The 16,312-nt window shown below is 39.4% G+C and overlaps 1 pseudogene; it reads left to right on the top strand.

Moving 5' to 3' along the window:
- LOC117552955 overlaps positions 1-16,312 on the top strand; it is a 162,361-nt pseudogene that overhangs the window by 133,287 nt on the left and 12,762 nt on the right.

The raw sequence follows: 16,312 nt of genomic DNA, 5'->3' as shown, positions 1-16,312 counted from the left end.
CAAACATACATACAGCATTATATACACACTTAAACACACAAGGCAGTAACGCAGTGGGTGACATAGGCTGGGAGGGCACTAGGACTTAATTAAAGATAAGGGCAGGTTGGATGCATGCTGGGAAATGACATGCTTCTAATTGCATCGTCTTCCTCTGCTTCCAAAAACCTGAGAAAACGAGTGGTGGGGGGGGGGGGGGTGGTAGCATAGCTAATTGTGGAAGTGAATGGAGAAGGGAAGGAATACATGGCATATGAGGAAACAGAGTTATATAAGATAATGTGTGTTTTATGGTTTTATTACAAAGAAAAAACTCTGGCAGGCGCGATCATAAGTATAGTCGTAACCACAAAATCATTTTTACTGACATAGAACATTTGGTTGGTATTAAACAGCTGCCATTTAAAACAGATGGAGCGGGCCAAGGAGCTTTTAACGGTTTGCACAGGTCCCAAGTTTGAAATGACTTCTCAGCGTTGCACTCGTTTAAGCTATCTGTATTCTGGCAGGGTCTGTTAGATAACTTCAAAAAAAAAAGTCCTATACATGATGCACATCCTTTCAGACAGGGGTGCTTAAGCAGCTTTTCTGCAAGATCATGTGATTACATTTTTTTAAAGACAGTCTCAGAACCCAAAAATGTTAAGCAATTACTGCAGTCTTCCTCCCGCAGCAGTTCCAAAACAAGCTGGTTAGCTAGCCGTTCATTTAGCTATAAATCTAGTTTACAGCTGTCATGATGTGTACAGTACTTCTCATCTTAAAAAGTGTCTTTGTTTGTCCAGTGCATTTACTGGAGCAAATCTTCACAAAGCACCAGCAGCTCCCTTCATCCGGACCCAATGCTCGTTACTCTGCCCTCACAGTTGTATGTCCTCGTTAGGGGATTGTATCTTGTGTCCAAATGCGCCTCGAGGCTGACGGGCTCTGTAACTCAAACCAGCAATTACATGTACTTTTCACACCTCACAGTCTGCAGGGGCTAATAGGGGATAAACAGCACGTCTTGTCCTTTGACATCTGGTTTTTGAAGTTTAAGGCTTATAATTTTGATTCTAAAAGCATCCTCTCCTTTTATGGTCATTATTTTCAAAGTATTTTTTAAAATGTATGAGCATATGGTTGGTTCTCATATCATTCATGCCCTTTATATTCAGTATATCTAGGAGGAAATGGAGATAAATTAATCATATTAATACTTAATCATCAATAAATTATCCATCTTCTTTTATTTCCTTCTACCCCTCCATTTTTGAACGGATACATACAAATGAAAGAAAATGGATATTGTGAAAAACACTATGAACAGAGATGAAATGAATACAATAAAATAAATATATATATTTTGGATAAAAAATAAAAGTTGTTCTTAGACGTAAGTGAATACACTTTTGACTTGCACCCCTATATTGCTAACTTCATACCGTTTTTCCATACCAATTTCATTGTGCTGCATCTCCAAGCTTGTGTTATACTGTTGAAAGCCTCATTGCATCTCCATGTACATTACTCATTACATTGTTCTTTTTTTTGTTTCTTCCTTGTAGTCAACACTGGTAAGTTGTCATCCATCCCTCATCCACCACCAGACAGCAACAAGAAATCTTGAGCTCCTGTCATTGTCCTTATTCCATCCATCAATACAGTATGTAATTCATCTTATGTGTGGATAATTAAAGGGGCCCTATTATGCTACTATGTCTCCATGCTTTAATGCCAGTGTTACGTAATAATGGAAGTAAAAAGTGGTCCAATGGAAGCGTTTCAGGAAAGGGGGGGAGTGTTTGGGAGAGAAACTCCCTCTAGAAACTCCCTCTAGAAACTCCCTCTAGAAACTCCCTCTAGAAACTTTTGGATTTTAGCCTTTGCAGACTATTTACATGCACAAAAACATAGCACACTACAGGAAAGGGGAAAACCCCAAAAAGCATAATAGGGCCTCTTTAAAAGATATGTGCTGTTTGTTCATGAAAAAGGTAAATAATGACTGTTTATATACATACTATATTCCTTTAGCTTTTCATGCATACTTGAATATGCTAAATCTAAATGATGAAAATGTGTCAGGTAATCTGCGCCTCATTTCCTCTGCAGTGCCCCCAGCGTTTGCCATCCACCCCAGGAACCAGGTGGTGGGGGTGGGCAGGACGGTCACCTTCCACTGCGAGGCCACTGGTAACCCACAGCCCGCTATCTTCTGGCAGAGGGAGGGCAGTGAGGTGAGATTCCCCCCCATCACACTGAAGCAGGGGTGTCCAAACTACGGCCCGGGGGCCAAATGCGGCCCGCGGACCATTTTGAATCAGCCCTCAGCAAATTCAAAAAGTATAATATATGTGGGAATATGGCCCACAAATGAAACTTGTGCTTGTCTTATATTGTACTTCTTAAATATAAATGTACAAATATTACACACCAGTATTCATGTATTAATAAGACCACTTTTCAAATAATTCAGTCAATTAAATATTTTCTAACATATCTTAGTTGATATGAGCCCTTATTAACATAACGACTTGAAATACACCCTTCCTATTTCTCCTTATTATAATCACTCTGAGGCTTCTGTTTTAAGGGGTGAGCTGCCAACACTCACAAGCATAATTTACATATATTAGAATGAGTTTTCTTACTTATAACTGAACTTTATGAGGCAATATACCTCTAGTGAGCGGCCAAGCCCTTCGTATATTTTTCTGTATGTAGCCCTCGGTGAAAAAAGTTTGAACACGACCCCTCACTAAAGCTACACAGAGCAAATAAAGCCAATGTGTTTCTAACTCTCTGTTTGCCCCTCCAGAGTCTGCTGTTCTCCAACCATCCGCCGCAGCCCTATAGCCGTCTGTCTGTGTCCCAGATGGGCAGTTTGACCATCACCGATGTTCAGCGCTCTGATGGAGGCTTCTACAGCTGCCAGGCTCTCAACATCGCCGGGAGTGTCATAATCAAAGCGCTGCTGGAGGTCACAGACTGTGAGTAAAAGGGAAAGTGTGATGGAGGGCAGACGGGAGGGGGGTGCTTTTATTTGGCAGATTTTAGCTTCAATGTTTTGTTTTTTGGCTTCTTTACTGCGGCAGTTTTCCTTTGTTAGGTGTGTGAGGCTTCCTTAACTAAAGGTGTAGTATTTGGTAATAACCGGGGGGCACAAAACAGTCTGTTTCCATGGTGATTGTGTGTGAGGATTGTCTTGCCTTGTGTATCTTACTTGTGAAAATAGAATTTCTTAATTTACAACTGAACAAAATGTAATCTAAAAAGGGTAAGAGGAAATTGAAATATTCAAAGGTTTCATTGTCATCTGCACATTAGTTGTCTAGGCAATGAAAATAAAAAGGTTACTCCAACAAGACATCAAAGGAAACAAAGACATTAAAGAAATGGTAGCGAATAACAGATTACAGTTGAGTGTAACAGACTTACTACAGAATATTCAGATATTTTGTTGATTAGTCCAAAAATAAAGTGAAGGAACAATATTAAAGGGGCCCTTTGTGGCTCATTTTCAGGTTCATATTTGTATGTAGTGTCTCTACTGTGACATGTCTCCATGCTTTAATGTTCAAAAAGCTCTTACTGCCTGTGCTGCAGCACCTCTTTTCACCCTCTGTCTGAAACCAGAGCCCAGTCTGCTCTGATTGGTTAGCTGGCCATCTCTGGTGTGATTGGTCAACCGCTTAGAGATGTGTTGGAAATGTCCCGCCCCTTAGCAAATCATTTACAATTCAATGGATCGCAAGCCAATAGAAGCGTGACTGTTATGTAGTGATGTTTACAAAGAAGTAGACAAAGGAGTCCAATGGAGGCGTTTCAGGTCCGGAGGGGGAGTGTGTGGGAGAGAAACTCCCTCTGCAGGGAACTTTGGGACCTTGTACATGCACAAAAACCTATATAACACATTTCAGGAAAGTGTAAACCCCAAAAAGCATAACAGGCCATATTTAAGCTACAAACTGCTTATATTTTAATACCCAATATCAGTCACAATGTGTACCTACTACAATTCAGTAATTCAGGCTACATACTCTGATGGGGAAAGTTAATTGTAGGGAAAATAAAAACCTAACCATATAAAATAGAACAGGCTAAAACAGGATGCAATTTGAAATATTGCACAGCTAAATAATATACTGTGTAGTGTAATACAAAAATGTATATCTATTTTCTATTAATTCAACAAAGGCTGTGTTCTAATCTACTGCAACTATTTGTGAGTTGGGACTGCAAGATTGACATGTAATATATTTTTTAAATGACTTTTATATGAGAACTGGTATGAGGGCCTACAGTATCATCAAAATCCTAGGTGATGAAATAGCTGTGCTAATTATTTTAAAAAAAAAGTAATTTAAATATGCTTGAAGGCCCATTCCAGTAATTACACACAGCCAGCAAAGCCTGCAAGCTCCCAATTAAAATAACCTGTGTGAAAATGATTACATGTGTTTGGGTAACAGTGTGCTATGTACATATGGTAAATTAATAAAGCTAATTGCTCCAGGTTTAAACATACAGTTATAGCTTCTCAGTGCAGCCCTATTATGTATAAAGCATGCTTGTTTTGGAGATGTTTTCTGCAGCCGCCTCAGTGGGAAAAGAGAAGCATCCACTCAGTGAAAAACCTGCTACAGGTAATGGAAATAAATAAAGATGGGGTCATGTTTTATGTAGTTTTTTCAAGGCGGTCTCTAGCACTGCACTCACAGCCTGTACATGTTCCTCTCCACTCTCCCCTCCCCCAAATTCTCTCCATCCCACCACACTCCTCTCATCCTCATTTGGAGTGGTGCATTTGTATGGAAATAACTGCTCCACATTACCTGAGGCGTGTTTTCATCACCTTTCTTTCCGCTGATTTTTTTATTTATTTATCGAGAACCCCTGCCCCCATGCACAGGATTTAAAATCAGAGGGGGAGAGGGAAAAGAGTTGTGTTATCTAAGTGGGGTTGTTATTAGTTGGGCTCTACCTTTGTGATTGGAACCGGCTCCAGCACCTACTGCTGAATGAACGATTAGTTGCTCTCCGCTGGAGGGGAAAAGTTGATTTCTTTTTACTCCGCTGCCTGCACAGCCACATAAACCCATTGTTCCCTGTTTGCCAATTTTCCCTTCAATATCTTTCACATCTTATCTGTCTTTTCTTTTTTTTTTGGCAGCATTTTCATTTTCATTTTTGCTACTTTATTTCTTTCTCTCTCTTCATGGCTTTGATCTTTTAAGAACATCAATTCCCTATTCTGTTGTTTTTGTTGGCATGTTGCTTTTAGTTGCTGGTGAGAGTAGAGATGGAGACAGGAACAGGGAAGGAGATGTAATGCAACAACAGAGAAGGCAGTGATGAGGCACATGTCAAAGCTGAGACAACAGAGAAGAAGGTAACATGTATGAAGAGGAAATGACAGCATCATGGGATAGAGTTCAGTTGAGAGACCTTGTTTCCTCTGCATTAAGCAAACAAAGCCCTTTCCATAACCTAACTTTACCGATACAATCCCTACAATGACCACAATGTTTCTGTAACCTCAAACAGATGCTTTTAGTTTCCTGAACATAACCCCAAAAAACCTTAGACACGTTGTAGCTGGAGTGTGTTATACAACAAACATAAAACACATGTTCAATATTAATAGCTGGTGTTTGCAGGGAACACTGTGTGACATTAAATAAAGACATTAATGATAAATAGTAGTTTGATATCTGATACAGTAGGGAATAGAAATCACATTTTTAGATTTTAAACACTTTCAAATACCATAGATCTTTTTTAGGCACCTAATACTTTATCACATTACTTTGTGCCGGTTTTCAGGCTTTCCTTCCATCTGTACATACTGTACGTACATCTGTTCGCCCATCCAATTCTCATGAACATGATACCTCAGGAACCTCTTCGGGGAATTTGGCACACATATCCACTTGGATTCGAATTAACTGATTATATTCTGGTGGGCAAAGATCAAAGCCCTTACCAACATGTTTGGGCAATTCATTTAAAAGCTAATTATTATGAGAATTTCACCCACATAAGATAAAATGCTAAGGTCATGAAATTATGGACGAACATTTATGAAAATTGAATTACTAGTTGTAATTCTAGTTTCTTAATGAGAGTGACATCATTTCCGCTTTGTTGCATTGAGAGACAATATTGGGCCAATACAATACTTGAGTAATTGTGGGCATTTTTCAATATACTTTACTTGTAATGTTTCATATATTATAGTATCCGATTTGGCCAAAAGGCAGATGTACACATTAATGATTCAGATTCAGAGTCGTGATACTTTATTCTCCATACAGTGACATGCACATATAATGGAGACGTGTATTTGGCATCGGCAAATAAGATGAAATAACACCACACAGAGTACAACATACAATTTATACACACAAAAAGAACGGAATTGCATCATATAGTACGGAGCCCCTAAAGGGACATGGACAAAATAAATAAAAAGAGAGAGAGAAAAAAAAAAAAGTCGGGATAACGGGTGAGTATCTCGTGCTCATGAGATACTCACCCGTTATCCTGACTTTTTGTTGAGAAAGTTACTGCTGCGCCAAGGAGGAAGTGGAGCACACAGGAGACAACCATTTCATTGCAGTGTTATGTTTACGTGGGGAAATGACAGTGTATAGGCCTACATTATTGAGATATATTTCGAATTCAGACTTAATTTTATGGACATTTCGGCCAGGGGTGTAGAGCTATTTGTTTAAGCACCGGATTGGCAAAACAGGAGAGTCTGTAAACCAGTCTGCTTTGATCTATGAACTAATGTCCGTGACTCTCAGAGTACCTGCTGCCCGCAGCTGGTTAAAGGGAAACAAACACTCACAACACAGACACACAGAGCGGAGCTGAGCAGAGCACATGCACACACACATCATGCGCCCTGGTGACCTGACATCTCCTTCATAAAAATAATAAAAGGGGAAGTAATCGGGCAGTTCGATGTGTGTAGAGGTGTGTGTGGGGCGGACTGGTCATCTGTAGAATCTGGAGAGTCACAGAACGGCCGGTCGTCAAGGGCCGCTGACGTCCGGCACCGCCCTTACATTTTTATGTTTTTAAACGGCATCATTGAAGTTACTGGTGGCCGAATGTCCTTCTTTGATTTCCCTATTGTGTTTGCTTGTTTATTAGCTGGGTCAGACCACCCTCCTCCAGTGATTAGACAGGGCCCAGTCAATCAGACCATTGCGGTGGACAGCACAGTGCTCATGGGCTGCCAGACAGCTGACTCTCCACCCCCGACAGTCCACTGGAAGAAGGATGGTTTGGTGATGTCGCCTTCAGACTCCCGCATGTCCATTACCGACTCAGGATCTCTGGAGATTCGTTACTCTAAGGTAGGAAGCGTAACACAGCAGTGAGTGTATACAGTTACAGCAACCACACTTCTACCCACTAATATCTTCCTCATATCCTCAGCTTGGAGATACAGGCTTCTACACTTGTGTAGCTTCTAGTCCCAACGGAGAGGCCTCCTGGACAGCGTACCTACAGGTGGAGGGTAAGCCACACAAATCGAGACATAGAGGTCCATGCTAATAGTCCTGAGGTAGTGTACTTTTATTGATTTGTTGGTTTCTCTGCGGCAGAGTTTGGAGTTGTTGTTCAGTCCAGTGAGCCGTTTGACCCCAGCCTAATTCCCAGTGCTCCATCCAAACCTGAGGTGACTGACATCAGCCGCACTTCTGTGACTCTGTCGTGGAAATCGGACACCAATAATGGCGCGAAAGCTACATCTTACCTCATCGAGGCATTCAGGTTAGATATATGTAGTAGACAGCATGTTTTAACTTCTTCTATATGACATCTAACAAGGGAAGCACTCTATGACACCCATGTATAAAATGCATTATAAAAACACATATAATCTGCTTATAGCACTGTATGATCATAGTTTAAAGCATGTGTAGATACTTATCATGCTATTACAATAAACATGTAACACATTGTCAAGCATTATATTTGTTGTTATATGTTCAATAATCAATATACTTAATAATTCAAAGAGTTATAAACAAACTTCTAATGTATTTTATGATTATACTGCAAATATCATATAGTAATCATTCATTATATAGAATTATAAGAAAGGGATCATGTAATGGCTCTCAAATCAGTCTGGAGGGGTTATTTTAGCACTAATGACCTGCTCGCTGTACATTATCCAACTACAAACACATCTATATTTCGATTAATCATATTGACTTTGATTTGTTTTTGCTTCTCCTTAGACACATATTCCCCTCACTGTGCTTTGCTGTCAGAGAACATAATTGTAACCATAGCAAAGGTCTATTGATATCAGTGGTCTGTTATGAAGAAATAACAGACTGTAGAATACCGTAATTGATCAATCAGGATCAAGTATTCAACCAGGATGTGTAAAAGACTATAATGTATAACAACTATGAGTAATACACATCGCAAAAAACAATTAGTGAATGACATCTATGAAGTATTACTTCCTTACTGATACTTGACCTTGTTGTAATCATTATAGAATGCTTTTAATGTGTTGTGATTATTGTTATAAAGCATAATGAATATTTATGAGGGCTTATAGGTTTAATTATGCCGTGCTAAAAGCAGATGATAGTGCATTACACTGTCAGTTTGTGTTTATAATGCTTAATAGACATGCGTTTCAGAAAGTGTTACCAACGACTTACTATACACTGAAAAAACTGAAATGTTGACTTCAATTAAATGTATTATCTCAACAATTACACATGATTGTATTAGGTTAGTTGAAAGCAAAAATATTAGGTTTAACTTATTATGATTTCCTGTATTTCAGTGTATCTATGAAGGTTTATGAAACTCTCCTTCCTGATGTCATGTCTTCCCTCCCTGCAGTTATACGTCGGGCAGCAGATGGGTGACCCTAGCTGAGCATATAAATACCCAGACCTTTGTGCTGAGGAACCTGAAGCCTGCGACTGTCTACCTCTTCATGGTCAGAGCGGTGAATGCTTACGGCCTCAGCGACCCCAGCCCAATCTCCGACTCCATCAGAACACAGGGTCAGTTTGAGCTTTTCATTGCTTTTTCCTTCCAATTTCAGTTTGCCTGAATGCATCATTGTTGCTATTTACTTCTTCTTTTTGTCCTCTCTTTTGTGCCAACAGACAGCACGTCCACCATGCAGGGAGTGGATCACCGTCACATCCAGAGGGAGCTGGGTGACGTGGTAATCCACCTGCACACACCAACCGTCCTCTCCTCTTCTGCTGTCAGGGTGCAGTGGAATGTAAGGGGGCAGTACAGTCCATATGTTGTTCTACATGTACTCTACGTCAGAGTTAGGATGAATGTGGGAAAGGGTCAAATGTTCAAATCCCAGTTAATGTCAACAAAAACTTCATGATAGCAAATGATATTAAAGCCAAAGGGTTAGGTTTTGAAAATAAAACCGGACGGCATGTGCTGAATAAAGGATAATTTGTCATTATTTTTTAATATGCCCGATATTTTCTGGATTAATAAATTAATCGTTTGGTCTAAAACTATTGCAGAAAATAGCAAAAATGGCTTTAAATGTCTTTCGAAGTCTTGTCATTTTAAAAAAAAATCCCAAGAGATTCAATTGTATATGCTATTAAAAATAAAAACATTTCAATTTCAATATTTCAGGGGAGGGAAACTGCATTTTGCATGAAAAAATTATTTCATGATGGATTGACTTTCAATAATTTCCATAATTTTTCTGATAATCAGAAACCAATTTTTTACTTAGAGATTATTATAAAGCACACTTACACTATCTAATGGGTTTCCCCTTATTATCCTAGGCAACATAAAGAAGTGTGCTGTCAATGATAAATGAGAAAATATACTTTCAACAGAGATGTAGTGAAACATGAAGATCTGAGGATCAAGACAGCGCCTTAAAGAGAAGTGCTGAAAATATTTACTTTATTCTGAAATTACATTTATTAACTGAGAATAAACCCTGCTGCACAGAGAAGCACATCCATCTTTGGTCTGATGCTTTTTCCAAACACAGGAATGTACTGTATTTGCAGCATTTTTCTAGATTGATGAAGTGTGTTTGGATGTGCCTATGCCTCCACAATAATCCCTTAAGCATTCTTTGTGCGGTTTCAAAGTGGAAAGTGCTTACTCCTCTCCTAGCTTGATTTTTACCAGAGCTATGTTGAGACGGAACTATTAATGACCTCATATTGTGGTTTGCATTGAGGATTCACAGACATGCTGAAATATTCATCTATAGCAACCTGAAGGCAAAAGGAATGAACTTCGCTTAAAAAGATCATTCCTGCGGGATTTTCACTTATTGAAGATAAGGAGCTAACCTTCTACATATTGTTTTTACAAACATGCAGACTAAATTGCATTACAAATACAATTGTTTAGTTTAGTTTGTAATACAGTACATTCACACTATCACTTTTACATGTTTACAGTTAATTTACCCAAGTACTGTTCAACCCTAAGTTACATTATAAGTTATTTACTCATTTCCATTATCTGCTACTTCTACTCCACTACAACTCAAATAATGTTCTTTTATCCATTATCTGTCAGATATTGTTACTTTAAAGTTGAAGCTTCAGATAAATTAAACACAATATGATCATCAAATAATTCAATATGTATTCTTGTTGTTTAAGACAACACTTTATTTAACCCTTAGTGAAGTTCACAAGCTATCCAGGCACTATAGGTAAATAAAGCTCTTCATTTTACTGCTGCAACACCATACTTATGAACACAAATCATAATTTCTGTTTATTAATATAGATTCTAAGGACCTTTATCAGTCCAACAGTACAACAGTATATACTTTTTTATATTCTTTTATTTGATAGTTTTTTTATATTTTATTGTATTTATTCATTTTGTCTCATGTCTGCATTTTGTTTTACTGAGAAGGTCGTCAACTTTTGGATCATTATTTATTTTATTATCATACCCTTTCCCCTGTTCATTTACATTATGATTCTGCATGTGTGAAAAAAACATTTCACCTGAATTCGATTTCCTGTTTTAATTTGTGTTGTGTGCCATGTTGTCATAGCACTTTGAGCTGCACCAAGTGTATGAAAAGAGCTATACAAATAAAGCTTTATTTGTATTGTTACCATTATATCTACAGTGTGGCTTCTTTAACATAACTATCTGAGTACTTCTTTCATCTGTGCACATTGTGTGATATTTCTGATGCTTCATGCTGTTCTATTTTTAACTTCTCCACTAGGTCGAGCAGCAGTCCCCGTACATCCAGGGCTACAAGGTGCTGTACAGGGCGTCCGCTGAGCACGGGCAGCCGGAGAGGCATTGGAGCGTTCTGGAGGTGCACGCCCCCCGGGAGGAGGGGGTGGTGCTCGGTCAGCTGAAGAGAGGGTCCATCTATGAGTTCAAAGTGCGGCCCTTCTTCGATGAGTTCCAGGGAGCCGACAGTGAGGTGAAAGTGGTCCGGACGCTGGAAGAAGGTGACTTAAGAACTTATGCTCTGCAGTGATACATATATGTGCTTATTGCTATTGTATACCATTACTTTAATGACTCAAATGTAATAGCAGACTCCACCTGAGGTTTTGTCTGCGTGGTAAACGGTATACTTTATTGTCATAGCCCCGAGAAGAGCACCCCAGGGTGTTACAGTGACAAAGAGTGATGCCAATGGGAGCGCCATCCTCGTTGCTTGGAAACCACCTCGAGAGCAAGATGATGCTGGAGTCATTCAGGAATACAAGGTTAGAAATGAAGCCCCCCCGCGCCTCTTCCTGTTACTCATGCACTGAATCATGTGTAATACAAGGAAATGGTATCGTTGTGAGGCTCTTGTCATCAGACGTGTCCCTCAGGCAATCGCCGTCATCTCCTCTCGTCACTTTATCTCCACAGATCTGGTGTCTGGGTAATGAGAGTCGCTATCATGTGAACCAGTCTGTGGACGGCTCCACCTTCTCCGTGCTGATCTCTACTCTCACGCCGGGAATCCGCTACAGCGTAGAAGTGGCAGCAAGCAACGGTGCTGGAGCTGGGGTCAAGAGTGATGTCACCTTTTTTCAATTAGGTGAGAAACAGCCCAAGTGACTAAACCTAAAAACACCGACAGTCTCAGGGAGAACACTTACTATACAGTGTTCAAGCTGTATATTGTGCTTACCCTGCTGTTGCTTCTCTTCAGCTGTTTAACGATGCTCTTGTAACTTTGCTGCTGCATCAACAATTTTCTACACCTAGAAATCTTAAACTATGCATCCTGCTAGTGGTGGACTGAGTACTCAAATCTTAACACAACCGCTCTGTAACATGTAACAGGTAAAAGTAGACATACTTTAAAGTAGAAACTGGTATTGGTTAAGTATTGGTTTCAAAATGTTATGAAGTTAAAGTACATTAGTATCAGTAAATTAAGCAAAAAGTACTAAGTAGTAAGCAAAAGTACTCTTCCTGCTCCAGTGCCCATTTCATAATAATATATGTTATAATATTATTGGATTATACTTATTGATGCCTCAATGTATTCTTTACTTTAGTATTGCAGCTAGTTAAGGTGAAGGTTTCTGTTTTTATTTAATTTTTACTTTGAAATCAACTCTGGGTAGCTTGTGAATGCCACCAAGGGACCTACACAGTTTATTTTAACATTTAATAATATATATTTTATTCGTTATATTTTGTATTACTACGTTTTTTTCTGAACTTATAATACTAATAAAAAAATACTAATAAAATGAATAATAATAAACTTTATTTGGATAGCTTTCAAACTAAGTTACAACCTTTTTCACATAAAAACAGAAACCTTAACACACAGAAAATAAAAAAAGAGCGAGCTAAAAACTAAACTTATTTAAGGACAAAGAGAGTTACAATAAAGCAATTCTAAAAAAGTGTGTTTTTCAAATAGCAGCATTTGCAGCCCTTTTCTAAAGTTATCAAATATGTGTGTTGGAATAAAAACACAAATATTGGCATCTGTAATGTAGTAGAAGAAGTCTAAAGAAGAGGGAAATGGAAACGGTCAAGTAAAGTACCTCAAAATGATAATTAAGTACAGCACTTGAGTTTCTGTCCACCACTGCTTCATGGTAATCATTATCATCATTATTAAAGTAGCTTTTGTGCTCACATGATGTTTCCTCTTCCTGTCAGACTCTGCAGGCCAGATGATGGACAGCGAGGAGAGGGACACGTTGTCTCAGATCTCAGACGTGGTGAGGCAGCCGGCCTTTATCGCAGGCATTGGCGCCACCTGCTGGCTGGTGCTGATGATCTTCAGTGTGTGGCTCTACCGGCACCGCAAGAAGAGAAGTGGCCTCAGCAGCATATACACCGGCATCCGCAAGGGTGTGTGTGTTCTTCTTCTGTGTGTGTGTGTGTGCGTGTGTGTGTGTGTGTGTGTGTGTGTGTGTGTGTGTGTGTGTGTGTGTGTGTGTGTGTGTGTGTTGTGTGTGTGTGTTGTGTGTGTGTGCGTGCGTGCGTGCGTGCGTGCGTGCGTGCGTGCGTGCGTGCGTGCGTGCGTGCGTGCGTGCGTGCGTGCGTGCGTGCGTGCGTGCGTGCGTGCGTGCGTGCGTGCGTGCGTGCGTGCGTGCGTGCGTGCGTGCGTGCGTGCGTGCGTGCGTGCGTGCGTGCGTGCGTGCGTGTGTGTGTGTGTGTGTGTATGTGTTTCAGAGAGCTGTATGTTACAAATGCAAACCATTAAGTCCAAAAAAAGGTTATCATGTTGCTGTTGTTAGAGGTTGGAGGTAGTGGAGTACAAATACTTCGTTACTGTACTTAAGTGCATTTTTCTGGTATCAGTAGCCTACTTTACTCCACTACTTTACTCCACTACTTTACTCCACTACTTTACTCCACTACTTACAACTTTTTACTTTTACTTCTTACATTTTTTACACAAATACCTGTACTTTCTACTTCTCACATGTTGAACTCAAATACCTGTACTTTCTACTTCTCACATGTTGATCTCAAATACCTGTACTTTCTACTTCTCTCATTCTCCAAACAGCTGGTTCCTTTAGTCTGAATGTGTGTTTGGTGCGTGATCATTATTCTTTAGAGTCATTGCGTGCCTATTGATTTGAACACGATCCGTGTATCCATCATTTCCTGGTCTTCTCTAAAGAAGAGGGACCAATGGAAACGTTGTCATGTTGCCGTTGTTCAGCATGGAAACATTCATTAGCTAACAATGACATTATTGTTCTATTAATATAAAGGGAGGTCAGGTACTCTTTAAAGCAGCTGCTAGTTATGGGTACTTTTTACTGAAGTACATTTCAAAGCTTCTTTCTTTTACTTGAGTAAAGAAGTTTAGTCAGTACTTCTACTTTTACCAGAGTATTTTTAAACACAAGTATCTGTACTTCTACTTGAGTAAATAATGTGTGTACTTTTGCCATCTCTGGCTGTTGTGTGCTTCATTTGAAGGTGGTTAAGATTGTACAAGGGATCAAGACATGACACAACACTAAACAGCAGTTTCATCTCAGTGATATTAAGGAATAATTGAGATGATAAGCAGATCACATCAAAGGGGGAAAAAGACTGGGCGAATCTTCTTTTGACACAAAGAACACATCTGCATTCAGGACTACGCAGACAGTCAAAGGCTGACCTTTAGTCGCTCATTTGTGGAGTGTCATTTCCTGAACGCAGCGCAGTTCTTAGAGGCCATTACCATGTCTGCTGCAACAACACTAGCGTTATTTTCCCCCTCTGTCTCGGGTTGCCTGTCACCCCCATTAACCTTCACCTGGACACTCAGAGGGAGCAGTTAGGTAGCTGACATGTGGTTATTTAAATGTTTGTTGACAACCACAATGTCCGTCACAAAGCAGCAAGTGCATGCCTAGACATGACAAAAGCTCAGTGTTAGTAACAGCACATCGCTGCTGTAATGGTTAAATCCTTCTGCTCATTATTCCCTGTCTTTGTCTCTCCCTGCAGTGCCGTCATTTACCTTTACACCTACAGGTTCGTAAAGTGTGATTTCTCAGCCAATGTTTGTGATATTTTAAGTGTTTGGCATATTTCTCTTGTCTTTTATTTAGTTCAAATATCCTAAGATAATTACACGTGCTGTGTCCCTTTAATCTCGTCTTTTCTTCATTTTCATATAGAAAGGTGTTGAAGCACAATTTAACACTGCACAATGCTAAGATAACATATGGATGGGATTTTACGAACATCTCAACATAAAATACCACAATTACTGTGATTAAATAGTTCCTTCTAGATATAATCGCCATATTTAGAGAGCAGGGCAGCCAAAGGCCAAACAATATAAACATACAGCTATTTCATAATTAATGGTTTTAATATTTCCCAAACTAAACACACATTTGCTGAATCAAATGTATATGGACATGTATTAAACCATTATTGTCTGCATTGTCTCAGTTGAATCAGTGCACTTATTTAAAATAAACAAGTAATCAAAAAACTGAACTTGAAAAAAAGTAGCATTTATCAGCAAATGGCAGCATTTTCCTTTTTTCCAAAAGAGACAAAACATGTGTACATTTACAGAAATTAAAAAGTAATACACAATATTAGTACAGTAGCTTTCCTTGGTGTGGGCTCATTGAAATACTTCAACTAACAAATAATAAGCCTCACAAGTGCAGACATTGATTAACAATATGCAGAAACTCAGGTAACATCTGTTGTTAGCTATACATTTATTAATTGCATTACAAATATATACATGCATCTGTTTAATAGAAGTGTGTGTTTGGCTGTTCACAATACATCTGATACAGTGCCAAGCCCACCTGCTCACAAGGTTGAAAGCTTTGATTAAATCAGGGAAATATGTTGTATTTTTCTTTAAGAGAATGTGTAGTTGTTTGACATGTACTGGGTGCGGAGGAGAACATGTCTCAAACAGTGTTTCTGAATACGTCATGCGAAGGTTGTTGAAGGCAATTATTTTACATTGTGTTGGTGCACATTAAACCACAGACTCAGACTCTGAGCCCTATTGATGGAGGCATGTATTGAAGTGTATACTTTTGGCTTCTTTCTCATGGCTTCACCTCCTCTGCCTTTGGCACTTCCTCTTCCTGACAGCCCATCAAGGTTTAATGTATTTTTTTCTGTTTCTCTTTGCAGTGGCATATCAAAGAGGAGAATCAGCGGGCGGTGCTGGCAGGTGAGTGATATTTGTGTCCCTTTGTGTTATATAAAAGGCTCACAGGATAAATGCACTTACACTGTGGAGACACTAGGGGGAGGTGTCTTCCTGCTCCAAACCCTATGCATCCACCCCCTGCTCCTTCATCAGCAACACATGATGAGAGGGGCAGGTTTTGAT

This window comes from Gymnodraco acuticeps, unplaced genomic scaffold, assembly GCF_902827175.1.
Source record: "Gymnodraco acuticeps unplaced genomic scaffold, fGymAcu1.1, whole genome shotgun sequence".
Lineage (NCBI taxonomy): Eukaryota > Metazoa > Chordata > Actinopteri > Perciformes > Bathydraconidae > Gymnodraco > Gymnodraco acuticeps.
This window is presented reverse-complemented; position numbering and strand designations above follow the sequence as displayed.